Source organism: Suncus etruscus, chromosome 14 (genome assembly GCF_024139225.1).
Source record: "Suncus etruscus isolate mSunEtr1 chromosome 14, mSunEtr1.pri.cur, whole genome shotgun sequence".
NCBI lineage: Eukaryota > Metazoa > Chordata > Mammalia > Eulipotyphla > Soricidae > Suncus > Suncus etruscus.
The window spans coordinates 66,616,800-66,636,260 of NC_064861.1; the positions used below are offsets into that span (position 1 = coordinate 66,616,800).

The following is a 19,461-nucleotide window of genomic DNA, read 5'->3' on the forward strand; positions in this document are numbered from 1 at the left end:
CTGAGCTTGGGACTCCATTCTGCGTCATCTCGTCAAACCAAGATCAACAGGAACGTGTTCCTGACTGTCCCCTAAAGACAAAACCGAAGTGTCAAAGGTGAGGAGGCAAAAAAGATGGGAGGATTAGCCTGGATTATGAATTCAGGCTCAGCTGGCCTCAACGGGTCACGTCGCCTCCTGTCACAGCGCTTACCCGGTTAGCCACGCCCCTTCCTCAACCGCGCCCCTTTCTTAATCCCCGCCCCTTCCGGGATTCTCCGTTTCCGCCCCTCAACCCTGGCGACCCCTCCCTTCTTCTCTTCCTCCCCCTGCCCAACCCGTCGAGCGGAACCAAAAGTCCGCGGGCTTCGGGGGTCGGCCGGATCTTTTTATTTCCGCGCACACTCCTCGCCGCGGTGACTCGGCAGCTGCGTCTCGCGTCATCAGTGACAGCCCCGACCCCTCTCTGTGGCTCCGCCGGGCTCGGCGTCGTCGTCGCCCTGCTTTCTGCTTGGAGCGAGCGGCAGTCGCCTCCTCCTTGACAAATAGTCCTCGGCGGGGTATTCCCGCCCGCCCCCACCCCCGTGAGCGGAAAAAAAAAAAAAAAGAGGCCCGGGCGAGAAGAGGCATCGAGAGGAAGAGAGAGAGCTAGAGCGGCCCGCCGGACCGGAAGTGCCCGTGCTGGCGTGTGAAGGGAGTTAAAAAAAAAAAAAAAAAGCTCCCGTCCCTTCCCTCCCCGAGCGGATCCCTCCGCCTGCGGTAGCGGTGGTGAGGCCGAGGGAGCCGCCATCTTGGATGTTCGGTTCCTGCCGCCGCTGCCGCCGCCGCCCCCGGAGCTGCTGCTGGTCTCCCTGCGAGGTGTCGGGCCGGTGAGTGTCTCGTCACTCGTCACTCGGCGGCGCGGAGTCGGGCGGATGGACGGGCGAGCTGGGCGGCGGCTTCTGCTGCGCGCTCGGCCGCCCTGCCGGAAGCTTTGGGACTGTCAGCGGGCAGGCAGTCCCCCAGGCCCGGGAGGGGTGTATGGGGGCAGTGGGGGAGCCGTGCGGAGGTTCTGGTGAGCCCCCCCCCCACTTCCCCGGCTGGACCCTGCGTGTCTGTGTGTCTCGGCTGGCTGGCTGACTTCAGCGTCCGCTTCCCCAGCGAGGCCTCCTCGGCCGGGCCCGCCGTGGCCCCGCGAGCCTCGGCCTGGCAGGTGCTGGTGACTTGGGAGGCTCCATGGGGGGCGCCCCCTCGCCTCCTCGCCGCCTCTTCTCCTCCCGGGGAGCCTCGCCCCGCCACCCGCTGCAGCGTGTCTCCCCTCGGACCCGGCCCGACTCCCTCTCCCCTCCTTCAGGCACCCCTGCAGCGCCGTCTTCTCCGGCCCCCCGAGCCTCCTAAGCTCCCCGAATAACTTTTTCTTTCTCCCCCCCCCCCCCCGCTCCGTCCCCGATTTCCTATTCTTGCCAGGATCGTGTTTTCTTTCGGAATTTGGTGTCTTTGGGGAAACTTAACCCCCGTTGCGAGCACTCGCTGCTTAACCTTGTTTTAAAAAAATTTATTTTTTATTTTTTATTTTTTACTTGGTCTCCAACTCCCCGGTCGTACCCGGAGGGACGAGGATGCTCGCGATCTCGACTCCCTCCTTGGGCCGGAGGGTTTGGCCATTCCACCCTGGCAGTGATATTCTCAAGTAGTGGGGCGCCAGGCCCCGTCCAGGGGGGCCGCGTTTGACCTCGGCAAACGCTGTCATGACGAGCTCAGCCCCGTGTTTATGTCTCTGTGTGTGTCTTCTGGAGCTGTTGGAGAGTTGCTGTGTCCTGCTTCCAACCCGCTTGCAAAGCTCTGCCTTGCAAAACGGGCTCATTGCAGCCATTCATCCAGACGTCGCCTCTGATTAAAAAATCAGCTCAAATTGTTTTATGTATTTTTGTTTTGCAGGTTAAAGTTTTTTTTTTTTTTTTAACAAAGATACTATTTACAGTCACACGGGGGGGGGGCGCGAAAAATGTTTTCTTCTTCCTAGGAGGGCTTGACAGAAAAGAATTGAGAAGCACTTCCCCTTGGGGATGTTTAGTAGCTGAGATAGGTCGAGCCCTGTAGTACTTACTTTACTTTCTTCTGCAGTAGATGCTTTCTCAAACCGGTTACCTGGCCTTGGGGGTGCCTGGGTCGCTAGCGTGGACGCTGTCAGATCATTAATTGCCTTTCGGGTGGATTCCTAGGACGCTGCTGGGTTCCTGGCTGCTGCGGAACACTCAGCGACTTTTTATTTATTTATTTATTTATTTATTTATTTATTTATTTATTTTGGGGTCGTTTTCTTGGTGTTTCGTCTGCTCAAGTGTGGAAGTGGAAAGCTCCCCCTTTAACATGGTTAGTTGGACGCAAGTGTAAAAGAACTTCTGTGTATGGTGGGATTGGGATCCTGTTTGCTGGTTAAGCAGAGAGAGGGTTCTGAGAGGATATTTGCTTGCTCTTGTTAACTTTCAGATGTTTTGTGCAACGATGATCTTTGTTTGCAGTCTTCAAAAAACAAAAAAAGCTTGAATCATCCTCGCTTGTTGGGATTTTCTGGGGAATTAATGGATTTTCTTTTTTTTGTGTGTGTGTGTGTATGTGTGTGGTTTTTGGTCACACCCGGCAGTGCTCAGGGGTTATTCCTGGCTCCAGGCTCAGAAATTGCTCCTGGCAGGCACGGGGGACCATATGGGGCGCCGGGATTCGAACCGATGACCTCCTGCATGAAAGGCAAACAAACGCCTTACCTCCTTGCTATCTCTCCGGCCCCCAAGATTTTCTTTTAAACTAGTTCGCTCTTGCTGTTCCCTGTACTGATTGATACAGCAACTTTTTTTGGGGTGGTGTTTAAAAGTAAAATCTCCGGGTCCTCGTAAGTCACCACTTTCATCCCATTCCATAAAGTAAGTTTACAGTATAGTTTGCATAAGCATAAACAGCGTTTTACTAATTTCCTACATTTCGAGTTGGGCGAGTGTGTTTGAATCATCTCTGTTTCATTTCGGTTTTTCCCCCCTCCCACAGCCCCCCTCGTTATTGGCAAAGAGAAGTAACCTATGTGATTTTACTTCCTACTGACTGCTGAAATGTAAATTAATAACTTGATAGTTCTTTTAGTACTTTGAATCCAGGTGTAAGTGCATTATTCTAACTTGTTTTCTAGATAAAATACATTCTGTTACTACTGGTCACATGTCTCAGAAGTCAGAATGTTTTTTATTTTAAGTAGTCAGTGTACTTTATTTCTTTAAAGGAGAACGTTCAGAAATATGTTAGTTACTATTTGTGTATTTGCTCTGAAGCTGTGGAGTGTCTCTTGGTTTAGGGGAACTGTCAAAACTGTACCTCCATGGAATTCACATTCTTTTACTAAGTACTTGCTGAAACGTTCCATTTCCATTTCAGAGTTATGCTTTTAAAGCTACATTTTTGAAGACCTATTTTATGGGCATACTTTAATTCAGTTCATTACATGGTGCATCTCATTCATTCTCAGGTAGTTTGCATTGAATTAGAGAAAGTGTCCTATAGCCTTACAAATTATAAACAGTACTGTGTAGCACACCATTCATTTATCAGCACACACTTAAATATCTACTTGTTTAAGGTCATTTGTATTATACTTGAAATTAACTTTTTGTTTTTAAAGAAACCACAGTTTCTTGAGGAGCAATTGTTTCTTTAATATGATTGTGTCAGTGACATTAGTTCTAAGTTGGAGGGTCAGTTTTATAATTGATTAAGCACAAAATTAAAAGCAAAGCCTTGGTGACATTTCATTATTTTAAAAGCAATTTTTAAATCAGTGACATGCCAAAACAAAATATGGCTTCTTTATGATTGGTAAAAACCTTATATAAATGTAACAAAAACCTAGTATTTTCAGAAAGATTACTTTTAATTAAAAAAAAACCTGAATTGGGAATCTGTTCCAAAATAGATTTTAGAATGTTTAATCCTTTTATTTGCATTTAACACGGATTTAAAAATGTATATAACAGAACTTAATTATATGAAAAGTTTAAAGCTTTGGAGAAAGGCTTTAAAGAAGGCAGAACTTCAAATTACAGCAGTTGAGCTGTTTTCAGTGTGATTGTTATTCAGTCTTTCTTTGCTTTATAATTGTTTCCAGTTCTTTTTTATTTCTTCTCCCCTCTCCTATTTTTACTTTTACTAACAAGCAAGTATGCAATTAAAAGAACTTTTGGATTAACCTGAGCCATAATATTTTCTGGCTGTATACTTTGAAAATTTTATCTTTGTCTAAATCTGAGGACTTTTACACTTGCCTGTTGCCCCAGGTGCTTCTCTATGGTCAAGGACTGGGGATCTAACTTGGGCCTCCTGCATGCAGAGCAAGAAGCATTTAGTCCTTGTAGCCTTTTCTTTTTCTATGTTTTCTATGTGGAAAATCAAAAAAAAAATTTTTTTTTTTGGTCACACCCGGCGGTGCTCAGGGGTTACCCCTGGCTGTCTGCTCAGAAATAGCACCTGGCAGGCACGGGGGACCATATGGGACACCGAGATTCGAACCAACCACCTTTGGTCCTGGATGGGCTGCTTGCAAGGCAAACGCCGCTGTGCTATTTCTCCGGGCCCGAAAATCAATTTTTAATAGCTGCAGTTATTTCTTTTATCTTTTTTATTTTTTCCCCCGCTTTTTGGGCCACACCCAGTGATGCTCAGGTATTACTCCTGGCTTTGCTCTCAAAAATCGCTCCTGGATTGGGGGACCATATGGGACACCAGAACATCAAACTGTGGTCTGTTCTGGGATAGCGTGTATGAGGCAAACGCCCTACCACTTGCGCCACCTCTCCAGCTCCAATGCAATAATTTTTATCTTAGAAGTAATGTATAAGTTTCTTCTTGGGCTTGATCTTGCTTGATGTAGAGAGCTTGCCTTGCATGTATGGAACTTGAGTTTGCCACCTGGCACCGCCCACATTAGTGATGCTATGCTGGTACTGCTGTGAAGATCTCCCTTGCCATATCAGACCTTTGACCTGGGACATGGCAACAACAAAGGAAAGAGAAGGGGAAAAGTAATAATAAAGTAATAAAGTCCCCTCCTGCCCTGCAGGAGTTAGTGGAGTTACACAAATGATTTAATTTAGCATGGGCTCTTGTTATTAGAAAAAAAAAATCAAAGTTTGAGGAGTCCAAAAGTGCAAAATAAAACAGAAACTGCCCTGGCCAAACTTGTTGGGTCAGTATTAACTAATTCTTTGCTATAAAAAGGCAAGGTTTAGGATAATATGATTAAAAATGGGAATGACGGAGCTAGAGCGGTGGCGCAAGTGGTAGGGCATCTGCCTTACATGCACTAACCTAGGACGACCTTGGTTCAATCTCCTGGTGTCTCACATGGTCCCCTCAGCCTATCAGGAGCGACTGCTGAGCGCATACCTAGGAGTAACCCCTTAGCATCACCACGTTTGGCTCCTCCACCCCCAAATGGGAAAGATAATTTTATTAGGCATTTTATTTGAAGCTGCCAGTGCTCAGGGTTTACTCCTGGCCATGCACTCAGAAATTATTCCTGGCAGGCTAGGGAGACCATATAGAATGCCAAGGATCGAACTTGCATCAGTTGTGTTCAAGGCAAAAAGCCCTAAACGCTGTGATATTGCTCCGGCCCTGCTTGCTAACCTTTTTTTTTTTTTTTTAATCTTTTATTTTTTTGTTTTTTTGGACCACACCCGGCGGTGCTCAGGGGTTACTCCTGGCTGTCTGTTCAGAAATAGCTCCTGGCAGGCACAGGGGACCATATGGGACACCGAGATTCGAACCAACCACCTTAGGTCCTAGGTCGGTTGCCTGCAAGGCAAACACCGCTGTGCTATTTCTCCGGTCCCTGCTTGCTAACCTTTTAAGAAACAAACAAAACAAACAAACCATGGGGCCGAGTGATGGTACAGTGGTAGGCGTTTTCCTTGCAGGCAGCCGGCCCGGGATGGACCCAGGTTAGAACCTGCCAGGAGTGATTTCTGAGTGTAGAGGTAGGAGTAATCCCTGAACGCCTGGTTGTGGCCCCAAAACAAAACCAAACCAAAAGAAAAACCAAAAAAGAAAAACCCAACAATGTAAGAACATTGGAAAGAGTAAATGAATGTTCTAAAGGTCAACAAAAATAGTCTGTAAGGAAATCACATTAGTTTTTAGAAAGTGGGGGAAAATATATGTGACCTTTGTACTTTATGAATAACTAAAGGCATATTAATTGACTAGTACTTAATTTTTACCCCTTTTCTGTTGTTACAGTGTAACTCATAGTGTAATCTGATTTTCAGTTTTGTGCACTATAGCTTACTTGTATGAGAGTCCTAGCTTGTTCAGCCTGTCTGGTTTTGAGGTAATGGTCTGGATTCTTTGTAGAAAGAGCAAATAAGAGAAATATTTGAATTTAGATTTTTAGATTGTAAAAATATTTGCAGTTCTTCCATTATGAACTTCTAGGTTAAAATTAAGATTCAGGAGGCTGGGTGCTTGCCTCTAGGTGGATGACCTGGATTTGATTGCTGCCACTTCATATGGTCCCCCAAGCCAGGAGTATGAGTGCAGAACCAGGAATTATGCCCTGAGCACTTCTGGGTGTGACCCAGAGCCGAAAAATTTTAAGATTTATAGAATCGACAGTGTGCACTACTTGATTATAATAGTCAAATTTTGTAAATATCAAAAAAATTGTAAATATCAAAATTTTATTTAGCTCAGTAAAATATGCCACTAATTTAGTGAAACTATTATACATTTAATATTGGAAATGGTTCAATTTTAAGCTTAAGAAAAGAAAGGGAGGGGCCGGAGAGATAGCATGGAGGTAGGGCATTTGCCTTGCATGCAGAAGGATGGTGGTTCGAATCCCGGCATCCCATATGGTCCCCCATGGCTGCCAGGGGCGATGTCTGAGCACAGAGCCAGGAGTAACCCCTGAGAACTGCCGGGTGTGAACCCCCAAAAAATACCAAAAAAAAGAGAAGAAAATGAAGGGACATTAATATTTTGTTTTGGTGTCATGCCTGGTGGTGCTCAGGATTTACTCTTTTTTTGTTTTGTTTTGTTTTTGGACCACACACAGTGAGTGATGCTTAGGGGTTACTTCTGGTTCTGTGCTCAGAAGTCACTCCTGGCAGTCTCAGAGGACCATACAGGATGCTGGAAATCAAATCCGGTCTGTCCCTGGTTGGCAGTGTGCAAGGCAAATGCTTTCCCTTACTCTGGCTCTCAGGGTTTACTATTATTATTATTATTATTATTATTATTATTATTATTATTATTATTATTTGATTTTTGGGCAATACACGGTGGCAGCTCTCAGGGGTTACTCCTGGCACTGTGCTCAGAAATAACTCCTAGCAGGTTCGGGGGATTATATGGGATGCCAGGAATAGAACCTGGGTTCATTCTGGGTGGCTGAGTGCAAGGCAATGATGTGCTATTTCTCCGGTCCCTGAGGGCTTACTCTGTCTTTCTCTCTCTCTCTCTTTTGTTTTTGTTTTGTTTTTGGGTCACACCTGGCAGTGCTCAGTACTCCTGGCTCTACATTCAGAAATCGCTCCTGGCAGGCTCAGGGGCCCATATTTATGGATGCCAGGATTTGGGATTTGAACCACTGTCCTTCTGCATGCAAGGCAAATGCCCTACCTACCTCATGCTATCTCTCCAGCCCCAGGGTTTAGTCTTGACTTTGCTTTGGGATCACTCCTGGCAGGCTGGGGGTTGGAGGAAACAGTATCAGGGGATCAAACCTTGATGGAAGGGCCTGAGCCACATGATAGCACAGCCGTAGGGCATTTGCCTTGCACATGGTCGACCTGGGATGGACCTGGGTTCAATTCCCAGCATCCCATATGGTCCCCTGAGCCTGCCAGGAGCTATTTCTGAGTGCAGAGCAAGGCAAGTGCCTTGTCTGCTGTACAATTGTTCTGTCCTGGGAATTGGTTCCCTTCCCACTTACTGAAAAGTGATGCTTTTATTTATTTTTTGATTTTTAAAAATTTATTTAAAGAAAATGTATCACGTAGTTGACATAACTGATCATAATACATTTGTTTCAAAATGATAAAAAGCAAAGTTGTTTAAAAAATAGAAAATAGAGGGGCAGAGCTATAGCATAGCAGTAAGGCATTTGCCTTGCAAGTGTCTGATCCAGGACGGACCTTGTTCGATCCCTGGCATCCTATAAGGTCCCCCAAGCCAGGAGCGATTTCTGAATGCATAGCCAGGCGTAATCCTGAGCTTCACTGGGTGTAGCCCCAAAACAAAAACAAACAAGCAAAATAGAAAATAGAAAGAGGGCCGGTGAGGTGGCGCTAGAGGTAAGGTGTCTGCCTCGCAAGTGCTAGTCAAGGAAGGACTAGCCAAGGAAGGACCACGGTTCTATCCCCTGGCATCTCATATGATCCCCCCAAGCCAGGGGCGATTTCTGAGCGCTTAGCTAGGAGTAACCCCTGAGCATAAAACGTGTGTGGCCCAACCCCCCCCAAAAAAACAAACAAGCAGAAAAAAGAAAATAGAAAGAAAAAATGTCATGCTTTTAAAATATAGTGAAAATATTAATGTGAGATAAATGGGAGACTAGAAATAATAAGGCACACTACTAGTCGTTAAGAGTTACTTGAGCTTGGGGCCAGAGAGATAGCACGGAGGTAAGGTGTCTGCCTTTCATGCAGAAGGACCATGGTTCGAATCCCTGAATCCCATGTGGTCCCCTAAGTGCTGCCGGATGTGACCCCCCCAAAAAAAAAAACCAAAAAAAAAGAGTTACTTGAGTTTTTGACAATATAAGGTTTTTGATAGACTTTTGAAAGGAAAGCTGTTTTAAGGAGAAAGAACCAGAATTGCTTGGAAGTTACTCTAGGCTTGATGCTCAGCAGTCTCTTGGAGATAATCAGGAGACAGTGACATGCAGGGGACTGAAACTAGGGCTTCTGCATGCAGAGAGCATGGGCTTCAACCTTTTTTTTTTTTTTTTTTTTTTTTTTTTTTGTAGTTTTTGGGTCACACCCGGTAGTGCTCAGGGGTTATTCCTGGATCCAGGCTCAGAAATTGCTCCTGGCAGGCACGGGGGACCATATGGGGCGCCGGGATTCGAACCGATGACCTCCTGCATGAAAGGCAAACGCCTTACCTCCATGCTATCTCTCCGGCCCCGGGCTTCAACCTTTTGAACATTTACCTTGCTCCCAATGTATGTGATTAAAAATAAAACGTGTATGTCTCCATCAGGGAAGGCCTGGGTTCTGGATTTCCTTTAGAAACTGTATTATTTATTTTTTAGAAACTATATTATGAAGTTACTCTGTAGACCAGAGGATTCCCAAGTTTTTGGTTACCGCCCTCTTTGTAGAAAAATAAAATGTTCTACATCCCCCTCTGGATATCTATTCCTTTTTTAAGTGAACAGCTAGAAAGTGGCCCCAGATTACCCTGGACATCAAACTAACCCTCCCTCCCTCCCTCCCTCCCTCGCTCTGCACTCAGAACTTACTTTTGGTAGGCTTGAGATACTATACAGGATGAACTTGCTTCAGCTGCGTGCAAGGCAGCCCTGTCTGTCACTCCAGCCCGAGTATTGTCCACGTTTTTTTTGTTTGTTTGTTTGTTTTTGATTTTTGGGTCACACCCAGCCGCGCTCAGGGGTTACTCCTGGCTCCATGCTCAGAAATTGCTCCTGGCAGGCTCAGGGGACCATATGGGATGCCGAGATTCCAACCAATGACCTGCATGAAAGGCAAACGCATTACCTCCATGCTATCTCTCCGGCCCCCATATTGTCCACTTTGATCAAGACTGATCTAGAACTTAGCTTCTTTTTTTTTTCCCGGGCCACACTCATTTGACACTCGGGTTACTCCTGGCTAAGCGCTCAGAAATCACCCCTGGCTTGGGGGGACCATATGGAACGCTGGGGGATCAAACTGCGGTTCTTCCTTGACTAGCACTTGCAAGGCAGACACCTTACCTCTAGCGCCACCTCGCCGGCCCCAGAACTTAACTTCTTAAATTACTGGTGTCAGCCCCCTTGGGAGGGGTGCAAATAACTTTTCTGTTTTTGAGTCATACCTATCAGTGCTGATTGAGGATAAGAGGCTGCTCTTGGTGGGGACTATTTCGTGCTGGGAGCAAACTCAGTACACAAAACCTGCACTTTAGCCATTCAATGATCTCCTTGGCCTGGAGGCATGTCACCTCCAATTTGCTTTAAAATAAAAACTTTTATGGTTTATTTTCAGTAATTTTTAAAATTTATGTCTGTTTTATATACCTATGTTCCTGTCTGTGTGTAAAAATATTCTCAGATTGGTGCTGAATGATAGCACAGCTGGTAGGGCTTTTGCTTGCATGGGGCCGATTTGGGGTCTATCTCTGCTTCTCATATGGTCCCCTGAGCCAGTCAGGAGTGATTTCTGAGTTCAGAGTCAGGAGTAACCTCTGAGCGCAGCAGGGTGTTGGACCCCAAACAAAAACTAACAAGCAAACAAAATTCTCAGATGTAAAGGGTCAAGTACTAGGGATCAATCCTGAGCTTTTCGCTTGCAAAAACATTTGCTCCAGCCATTTAAGCCGATTTCCCCTTGCTCCCATAAGCCCCTGGAATAAGTTTGGGTCGCTCTTGTTTAGTCCAGTCTGTACCTGGACTCTTTAATATTTATCTGTGATTTTAGTAAACTGCCTTATTTACAAATCATGCTTTTAGGTTATACTTGCACTTTGGTTCTCAAGTGTACACAGTTCTCTTATAAAACCTTTTCTGTTTTTAAATAAAGAGCTAGAAAAATAGCTCAATGGCTTATATGTATGCTTTGCATGTGGTAGACCCAGGTTTAATCTCTGGCACATAACTGAGAATAACCCTGAGCCCTGCCAAGTATGATCCATGAACAAAAAAATAAAAAGAAACTTTATATTATTAGAAATTAATAAGTAATATTGTTTATTTAAGAATAAAGAATTAGCTTACAATTATATTTTAATAGCCTTTGGTTGTACTATTTTTACTTATATATGCTTAATTTTTTGCTGTTCTCTGAATACACTGTGTTCTTTTATTTTCAAGTTTTCAAAGTACCTGTTCTGACTATACCTGGAATGCTTTTCTTCTTCCCTTCCACCTAGTGAATTTATTCCTCTTTCTCTTCCCTGCAGGCAAAAAAGAGGTGTGGCACTTTTTAGTACATGTTTAATTGACTTTTTTTCCTGGAGTTTTTGGAGGACATTTCTTCTGTATATATAGTATAGTGCCTTACATAAAAGAGCAGGTTTGCAGAATAAAGATGATAGGAATGAAAATAAGAAAAAAGGGGCCGGGCGGTGGCGCTGGAGGTAAGGTGCCTGCCTTGCCTGCGCTAGCCTAGGACGGACCGCGGTTCGATCCCCCGGCGTCCCATATGGTCCCCCAAGAAGCCAGGAGCAACTTCTGAGCGCATAGCCAGGAGTAACCCCTGAGCGTAACACGGTGTGGCCCAAAAACCAAAAAAAAAAAAAAAAAAAAAAGAAAAAAAAAAGAAAATAAGAAAAAAGTATTTAGTTATTCAGGCCTGGTGATTGATCAGTGCTAGAGTCAACTAGAATCTGGGACTCTGGGAATCTACTGAAGATCATTTGATTGGTAGGCTGATTCCATTGAAGTTTCAAATTTGGGTTTAGAAAGCAAATGCAGCATCAGTGAAGATAGCTCATGTGTTAAAGCACATACCGTTAGAGCACATACCTAACATGTGTGAGGTCCTGAGTCTTATTCTCAGAATTTCACCCCCCCTCGCACCACTGGAGGGGCCCTGGTGGCCCCTGAGAATTTAAACCTCAACGTTGTGAACTGAGCATTGCCATCCTCCACCCCCTGCCCCAGTACAGTTTTATGTGGTCTCTTTCCTTTTAAAGGAAAATAGTTAAAATCTTGTGTTCACGTGTTTGAAATACTTAGTTTTTCTTCTGTGGTGCCAGGGCCTCATAATTGGAAAGCAAGTGTTGTACCACTGAACTACACTCTCAATTCCAAAAAATAATATTTAGATGTTTAAATCTTGGCTTGGAATTCTATTTTGGGATCATATTTTTGTTTTTGTTTTTGTTTTGTTTTGTTTTGTTTTTTTGGGCCACACCCGTTTGATGCTCAGGGGTTACTCCTGGCTAAGGGCTCAGAAATTGCCCCTGGCTTGGGGAGACCATGTGGGACGCCGGGGGATCGAACCGTGGTCCTTCGTTGGCTAGCGCTTGCAAGGCAGACACTTTACCTCTAGCGCCACCTCTCCGGCCCCTTGGGATCATATTTGGGAGTACTTGGGGGCTACTCATGTCCCAGTCATTGGTGGTGGTCAGAGTACCTTGTGTTTAGGGACCATGCTGGGGATTAAACTTGTCCTTCCTACCTAGATCTCTGCACACTGAGCATGTACTCAGCCCTTCCAGTTATGATTCTTGCTTCTGAAATTGACCTTTTTTTTCTTGGAATGTATTCATTTGCTCTCCTAATCCCCTATTCTTGGGCTATGCCTTGTGCTGCTTGGTGTTTTAGGGCTTGTGACCAGAGGTGCTCAGGGGTGCTCTGGGAACTAAAATGTTCATTCAAAGTGTGCACTTAAGCCTTTTGAACTCTCTTCCAGCTCTTAGGCAGAAACTTCAAGTGACAGCAAAGGAATATACTCTTCTTGCTATCTTCCTTTTTTTGAATACTTATTATGTAATTTATTGTGCTGAGGAAATCAATATATCTTGAATTCTTCAATCTTTATCCTCCAACTGGAAATTTATTAATTGCACTATTTGCTGTTGCTTTTGACCCCTACCGTGTTGTGTACACTTTTTAGTATTTTTAATTTACAAAATAATAGCTGTCCTTTATAATAAGTAAGACATTTTAAAAAAGCAGTTTGTTTTCCTCAGCTTCTTCATTATTACAATAGTTTTACTAGGTATTTGGGTATATTTAATTATTTCTGCATTTGGCCAAACAATATATACTAGTGTAATGTGCATATATGAGAATTCTTTGTTTTTACAAAAAGAAGATACCTATGGTAATTGTAATTTTATCTATTTTTTGGGGGGCTCACACCTGGTGATGCTCAGGGGACTCCTGGCTATGCGCTCAGAAATCGCTCCTGACTTGGGGGACCATATGGGATGCCGGAGATCCTGGTCTTGTTATTCTAAATATTCCTATTGTGTCTAGTAATGTGGATGTACCTTGCATTATTTAGCTAATTTCCTTTGCACATTTAAGTTGTTTCCATAGTTTGTAACTACAAAGTGATACAATAAGTATGCCGGGGATTGAAACTGGGTTGGCAGTGTGCAAGGCAAACGCTCCATCACTATACTATTGCTCTAGCCCCTGACTCTCTGTCTCTGTTTCTTTTCTTTTCTTTTCTTTTCTTTTCTTTTCTTTTCTTTTCTTTTCTTTTCTTTTCTTTTCTTTTCTTTTCTTTTCTTGTCTTGTCTTGTCTTGTCTTGTCTTTTTTCTCTCCTCTCCCCTCCCCTCCCCTCCCCTCCCCTCCCCTCCCCTCCCCTCCCCTCCCCTCCCCTCCCCTCCCCTCTCCTCTCTTTTTTTTTTTGGCTTTTGGGTCACACCCAGTGGCGCTCAGGGTTATTCCTGGCTCTGCACTCAGAAATTGCTCCTGGCAGGCTTGGGGAACCACATGGGATGCCAGGAATCGAACCTGGGTCAGTCCTGTGTTGGCCGCATGCAAGGCAAACGCTGTGCTATCGCTCTGGCCCCATTTGCTTTTATTCTTGATGATATGTTTGTCTTTGGGCCATAACATGTCTTTGTTGCTCAGGGCTTCCTCTTGGCACTGTGCTCAGGATGGTCCTTGGGGTACCATATGTGAGACTGGGGGTTGAGCCAGGATCATCTGTGTGCAAGGCAAGTGCCTTAGTCTCTATGCTATGTCTCTGGTCCATTCCTAAACTTTTTTCTTTGTTTTTTGGGTCACACCTAATGGCGCTCAGGGGTTACTCCTGGCTCTCTGCTCAGAAATCACTCCTGGTAGGCACGGGGGACCTATGGGATGCCGAGTTTCAAACCACTGTTGGTCTTGGGTCGGCCACCTGCAAGGCTAATGCCCTACCGCTGTGCTGTCTCTCTGGCTCTCTTTCCTAGACATTTTATAAATAATTTTTTCTTTGCTGGGGTTGCTGCTGGTGTTAGGTAGATCTCTAGAGCAGTGGTGTTCTGGGTCCACCCCTGGCCTGGATGAAGGCCTAATGGTTCAGTACTTAAAGCCTGATGGCTATACTGCTGGGATTAGACTGAGGTCCTGATACATGCAAGGTACGTGCTCCACCTGAGCTTTTCCCCAGCCCTTCTTTATAGTTTTTGACACTTTTTTTTTTCCACTTTTTTTTGGGAGAGCCACACCCGGTGACACTCAGGGGGTTACTCGTGGCTATGTGCTCAGAAATAGCTTCTGGCTTGGGGGACCATATGGCATGCCGGGGGATCGAACCACCGTCCGTCCTAGGCTAGCGCACGCAGACGCCTTATGGCTTGCTCCACCTACCTTTTGGGCTCCAGTTTTTGACATTTTTGCAGTGGAACTTCCCTCTCCCTATCCAATGACAAAAATGAATGAAAAAATGAATCTTTACTTTTCCAAGGACTACTACCATTCTGCCTTTTCTTTTTTGCATCAAGAATTATCAAAACTTGGATTCATAAAGGATATGCTAGAGAAAATTTGTTATGTTTATATTGAATCACCTTTGTCCCTTTCTCCTTCCAGATCACTCCTTCATGGCTTGTCACTTCTTTGTTGATGTTGTGATGACTGGGGATACACTCATGCCTGGTTGTGGTGTGCACCAGGAGTTGCACATCTGGTTTTAGTGCTCACATGTTTATCTGTGGTGCTGGCACACTTGGACATGCCACTTGTATGCCTGCTTGCTTGGGGTTATATGCTTGTAGTTCAGATGCTTGTGCACATCCTGATTGGAGTTCACCAGGGCTTGGTTGCTACTTACGCGTGTCTTTACCAGAGCTCGCACTTGCTTGGCTTTATGCCTTTAATTATGGCGTAGTCAGAAATCCCAGGTTGTGGCACCTGGGAACCCAGATGGCTGAGCTGCTAGGCTCTAGGCAGTGGTGTTGGGACTGCACTCAAGGTATTCAGAGGCATCAAGGGCCCAGGCCCCAATAATAAATTATTTGTCTTAATCCCTCCCCACTTCCATTTGTTCTTATTGCAGTGACTAGGGATTACATGCATGCCTGGCTGTAGTACTTGGTTATCTTGCTTTTGTGCTTGCTGGATGTTGAGGCATTATGTTGTAGAGCCTGCACATTTGGTTGCATTGTCACTACTGTTTGCATTCTTTAGTTGCTGTACTTAGATCACTTGTAAAGGAAATCTTTAGAAAATTCTCCTTAGATAAATGTTGATATATTTTCAGGATGAATACCATGTTATTTTGAAAATATCTGGTTTTATTTTATCCATGTTTTTGCTTTTTGTTGATTTGTTTGAATTTATTTATTTATTTATTTATTTATTTTTGGGTCACACCCGGCAGTGCTCAGGGGTTACTCCTGACTCTACACTCAGAAATCGTTCCTGGCAGGCTCAGGGGACCATATGGGATGCCGGGATTTGAACCACTGACCTTCTGCATGCAAGGCAAACACGCCTTACCTCCATGCTATCTCTCTGGCCCCGGATTTTTATTTTTGAATAAGTGCTTTTTTCTTTTCTTTGCAGTGGCAGGTATTGTCTCCCAATACCTAGTACAAGGCTTAATTTTTTTTTTTTTTTTGGTTTTTGGGCCACACACACTGAGGGATTACTCCTGGCTATGCGCTCAGAAATCTCTCTTGGCTTCAGGGACTATATGGGACAACGGGGGAACGAACTGCTGTCTGCCTTAGGCTAGCGCCAGCAAGGCAGATGGCTTACTGCTTGCGTGACTGCTCCTGCCCCAATTTGTGTGTGTGTGTGTGTGTTTGATGATGATGATGATGATGATGATGTTGTGATGCTTATACACTAGACTTGTGGTGCTCCTCTTTGTTTTGTTTTGTTTTTGAGTTACATCCAGTGATGCTCATTGCTTACTCCTCGCTCTGTACTCAGGAATCACTCCTAGAGTGTTCAGGAGATCATATCGGATGCTGGGGATTGAACCCAGGTTGACTGCATGCTATGCAGGTGCCCTACGTGCTGTGCTTTCTCTCTCTGACTCCCCTGCACCTTTGTTTATATCTGTGGTGTTTATTGGGGGTAAAACATCAGTTGATGGTACTTCCTCACTTCCTTTTTTTTTTTGGTTTTTGGGCCACACCCGGCTATGCTCGGGTTACTCCTGGCTATCTGCTCAGAAATAGCTCCTGGCAGGCACGGGGGACCATATGGGATGCTGGGATTCGAACCAACCACCTTAGGTTCTGGATCGGCTGCTTGCAAGGCAAACACCGCTGTGCTATCTCTCTGGCCCCTTAAGTGTTTTTTTTTTTAATAATATCTTTATTTAAACATCTTATTACAAACATGATTGTGATTAGGTTTCAGTCATGTAAAGAACAGCCCCCTTCACCAGTGCAACAGTACTCACTGAGGTTTTCAATCCATTTTAATTGAGGTCCTTGCACTTTTGTGTCCTGTTGGTCACATTGTTAGTTGAAGTATACATATTATGGATATAGTGTTTGTAGAGTGCTGTGCCAGAGTTTATGTGCATACTCACAAGGAATTGCAGTTCTGCCATAGTGCTCACATAGGGTTTTGTTATTATTATTTATTTTATTTTATTTGTTGGCCACACCCAGTGGTTCTTAGGGCTTACTCCTGGCTCCATGTTCAGGCATTACTCCTGACTTTGGGTTCCGAGGACCATATGTGTTTCTGGGGATTGAACCCAGGTTGACCGTTTTCAAGACAAATGCCCTCCCTACTGTACTGTCTGCCTGACTCCTTTCATACATCTTTGTAGTTGTTATGATTATCACCTCTTTGGTTGGGCTCCTCGCACTTGGCTGTAATGCAGTTGAAAGTGACTCTCAGTGCCAAGGATCTCAGTAGCAGAGCTGCCAGGCTCATGCTTGGCACATGTGGAAGGAACATCAGGGGTTTGATGGGATTTGAACTCATGGCCATATGCTTGCAAGGCAAGTGGTCCAAGCTACTGTTTTATTCCTCTAAATCTGATTAGTTTGAATTTTCAGAGCAAAAAAAATTTTAAGCCAAGTTAATCTTTTTTGAAAGAGACCAAAAAATATACAGAATTATTAAAAAGGCATATACTCATTGCAAGCACAAATAAATACTTTTACTTGAATTTTATTATACCCTACAGGTTATAATTTAAAAAATATAAAGATTTTGAGGGCGCCAGAGTTATTATAGATGGTAAGGTACATGCTTTGCCTATCTATGGTTGACTTGGATTCAATTTCCCAGCACCTCATATAGCCACTTGAGCACCACCAGGAGTGATCCCTGAGTGCAAAGCTTGGGGTGCTTACACACGGCTAGGGGTGACCCTCACACCCACCAAAAACCCAAAGCAAAGGAAACACTGAAGATTTGGGAAGTTGGGAGATAGTTCATTGGTCAGAACTCATGCTTAGCATGCATTCCTTGGATTTGACTTCTGGCATCACATGGTCCCCTAAACATCTCCAGATGCAGCCATGGAAGCTACTGAACACTGTTGGGTGTGGGCCTGGAGGCCTTTTGCACTATTGGGTGGCCTGGGGATCCTAGACCTTTAAGGCACAAGCAACATTGCATCTTCAGACCTTTTCATTGAGCTGCTGGCCTGGCCTGATTGGCTGAGAATCACCAATGGAACTCCTGGACTTCCTGAGCACTGCTTGAGAAATTGCTCACAAAAATAAAAACAAAACAGAAAACAAAAACTTGCTTTTTTTCCCCCTCTGGATTGGGAAGATAGCTCAAGTAGTAGAGCACATGGCTCATTTTCTTTGCTGTCTTGGGCTCCTGAAACTAGTACATTTGCTATAGAGGACTTTTTCAGCATTTGTATTTCAATAAATACGGTATTAATCAAGTTCTTACTCTTAGGCAAAGTGAAAACTGGGATGAATAAAACAAACAAGGAACTGGTCTTAGGGAGGTTTATGTTTGTATTGGCATTTCAAAGATTAAAAGGGTAATCATCGCTGTGATGTTGCTTTTATTATAATGAGGAAAGTTTTTATTCCGTAAATGGTTTTTTTTTTTTTTAATTTTTGTTTTTGGGCCACACCCAGCGGTGCTCAGGGGTTATTCCTGGCTCTACGCTAAGAAATCGCTCCTGGCAGGCTTGGGGGACCATATGGGACGCCAGGATTCGAACCACCGTCCTTCTGCATGCAAGGCAAACACCCTGCCTCCATGCTATCTCTCTGGTCCCATAAAGATATTTTTTAGGAGTAAATATGTGGCCATATTTTGCCTTGGTGCTTAAAAATTTGTAATCTAGTGTAAGCTTCAAAGTCTGTGTGTGTGTGTGTGTGTGTGTGTGTGTGTGTGTGTGTGTGTGTGTCTGTGTCTGTGTGTCTGTCTGTTGTCTGTCTGTCTGCCTGCCTGCCTGCCTGCCTGCCTGCCTGCCTGCCTGCCTCAGGGCCACATCCTGACTCCACTTAGGAATGCTTCCTTGTATTGCTGGGATGGAACCAGTGTCTGCTGCATACAAGGCAGGTGTCTCTTACCTCTTGTATAAATTGTCCTACTTTGTACTGAAGTTTTCAAAAATGGGTTCTATTTTATGATTTTTATTATCAAAGAAAATTTCACTTTCATAAACTAGATTCTAGCATTTTGAGTCACATTTCCCAAATATATTTTAGAAAGTCTTATTTTAGTTTTTCTTCGCTCTTTTCAAAAAAAATACTTTTGGGGGGTTTGAGCCACACCTCCAGTGATCAAGAGTACTCTCAGTTCTGTTGGAGGGTGGTGTTTGGGGGATCATCTGGTATCAGAATCAAAATGAGGTCTGTTGTATGCACTGCAAGTGTCTTACTACCAGTATTATCTCTCTGGCTGCATCCTTGTCATTCTTTTTTTTTTTTTTTTTTTGGTTTTTGGTTTTTGGGCCACACCCGGTAACGCTCAGGGGTTACTCCTGGCTATGCGCTCAGAAGCTGCTCCTGGCTTGGGGGACCATATGGGACGCCGGGGGATTGAATCGTGGTCCGTCCAAGGCTAGCGCAGGCAAGGCAGGCACCTTACCTCTTGCGCCACCGCCCGGCCCCATCCTTGTCATTCTTGTACAAATAAATAAACACTGGTTTTTATTAGTTTTCAAGAGGTAAAGGAACATTTTATTTTGATAACATCTGTATGCCACCTGTATGGATACTTAGGTATTGAATAAAAAGCATTGCAATACTAGGGGCCGGAGAGATAGCACAGCGTTAGAGGCATTTGCCTTGCATGCAGCCAGCTGGGGACAGACCTGGTTTGATTTCCAGGCTACTAGGGGCGATTTCTGGGGCAGAGCCAGGAGTGACCCCTGAGCACCACTGGGTGTAGCCCGAAA

The 19,461-nt window shown here is 44.5% G+C and overlaps 1 protein-coding gene across 1 annotated transcript in view; it reads left to right on the top strand.

Moving 5' to 3' along the window:
• Positions 1-722: 722 nt before the first annotated feature.
• Positions 723-19,461, top strand: part of AP1G1 (adaptor related protein complex 1 subunit gamma 1) — a 101,736-nt gene continuing 82,997 nt past the window's right edge. The window contains exon 1 of the mRNA XM_049786488.1: positions 723-848. The gene's annotated coding sequence lies outside the window, so the exon portion shown is untranslated. The remainder of the gene's footprint in view (positions 849-19,461) is intronic.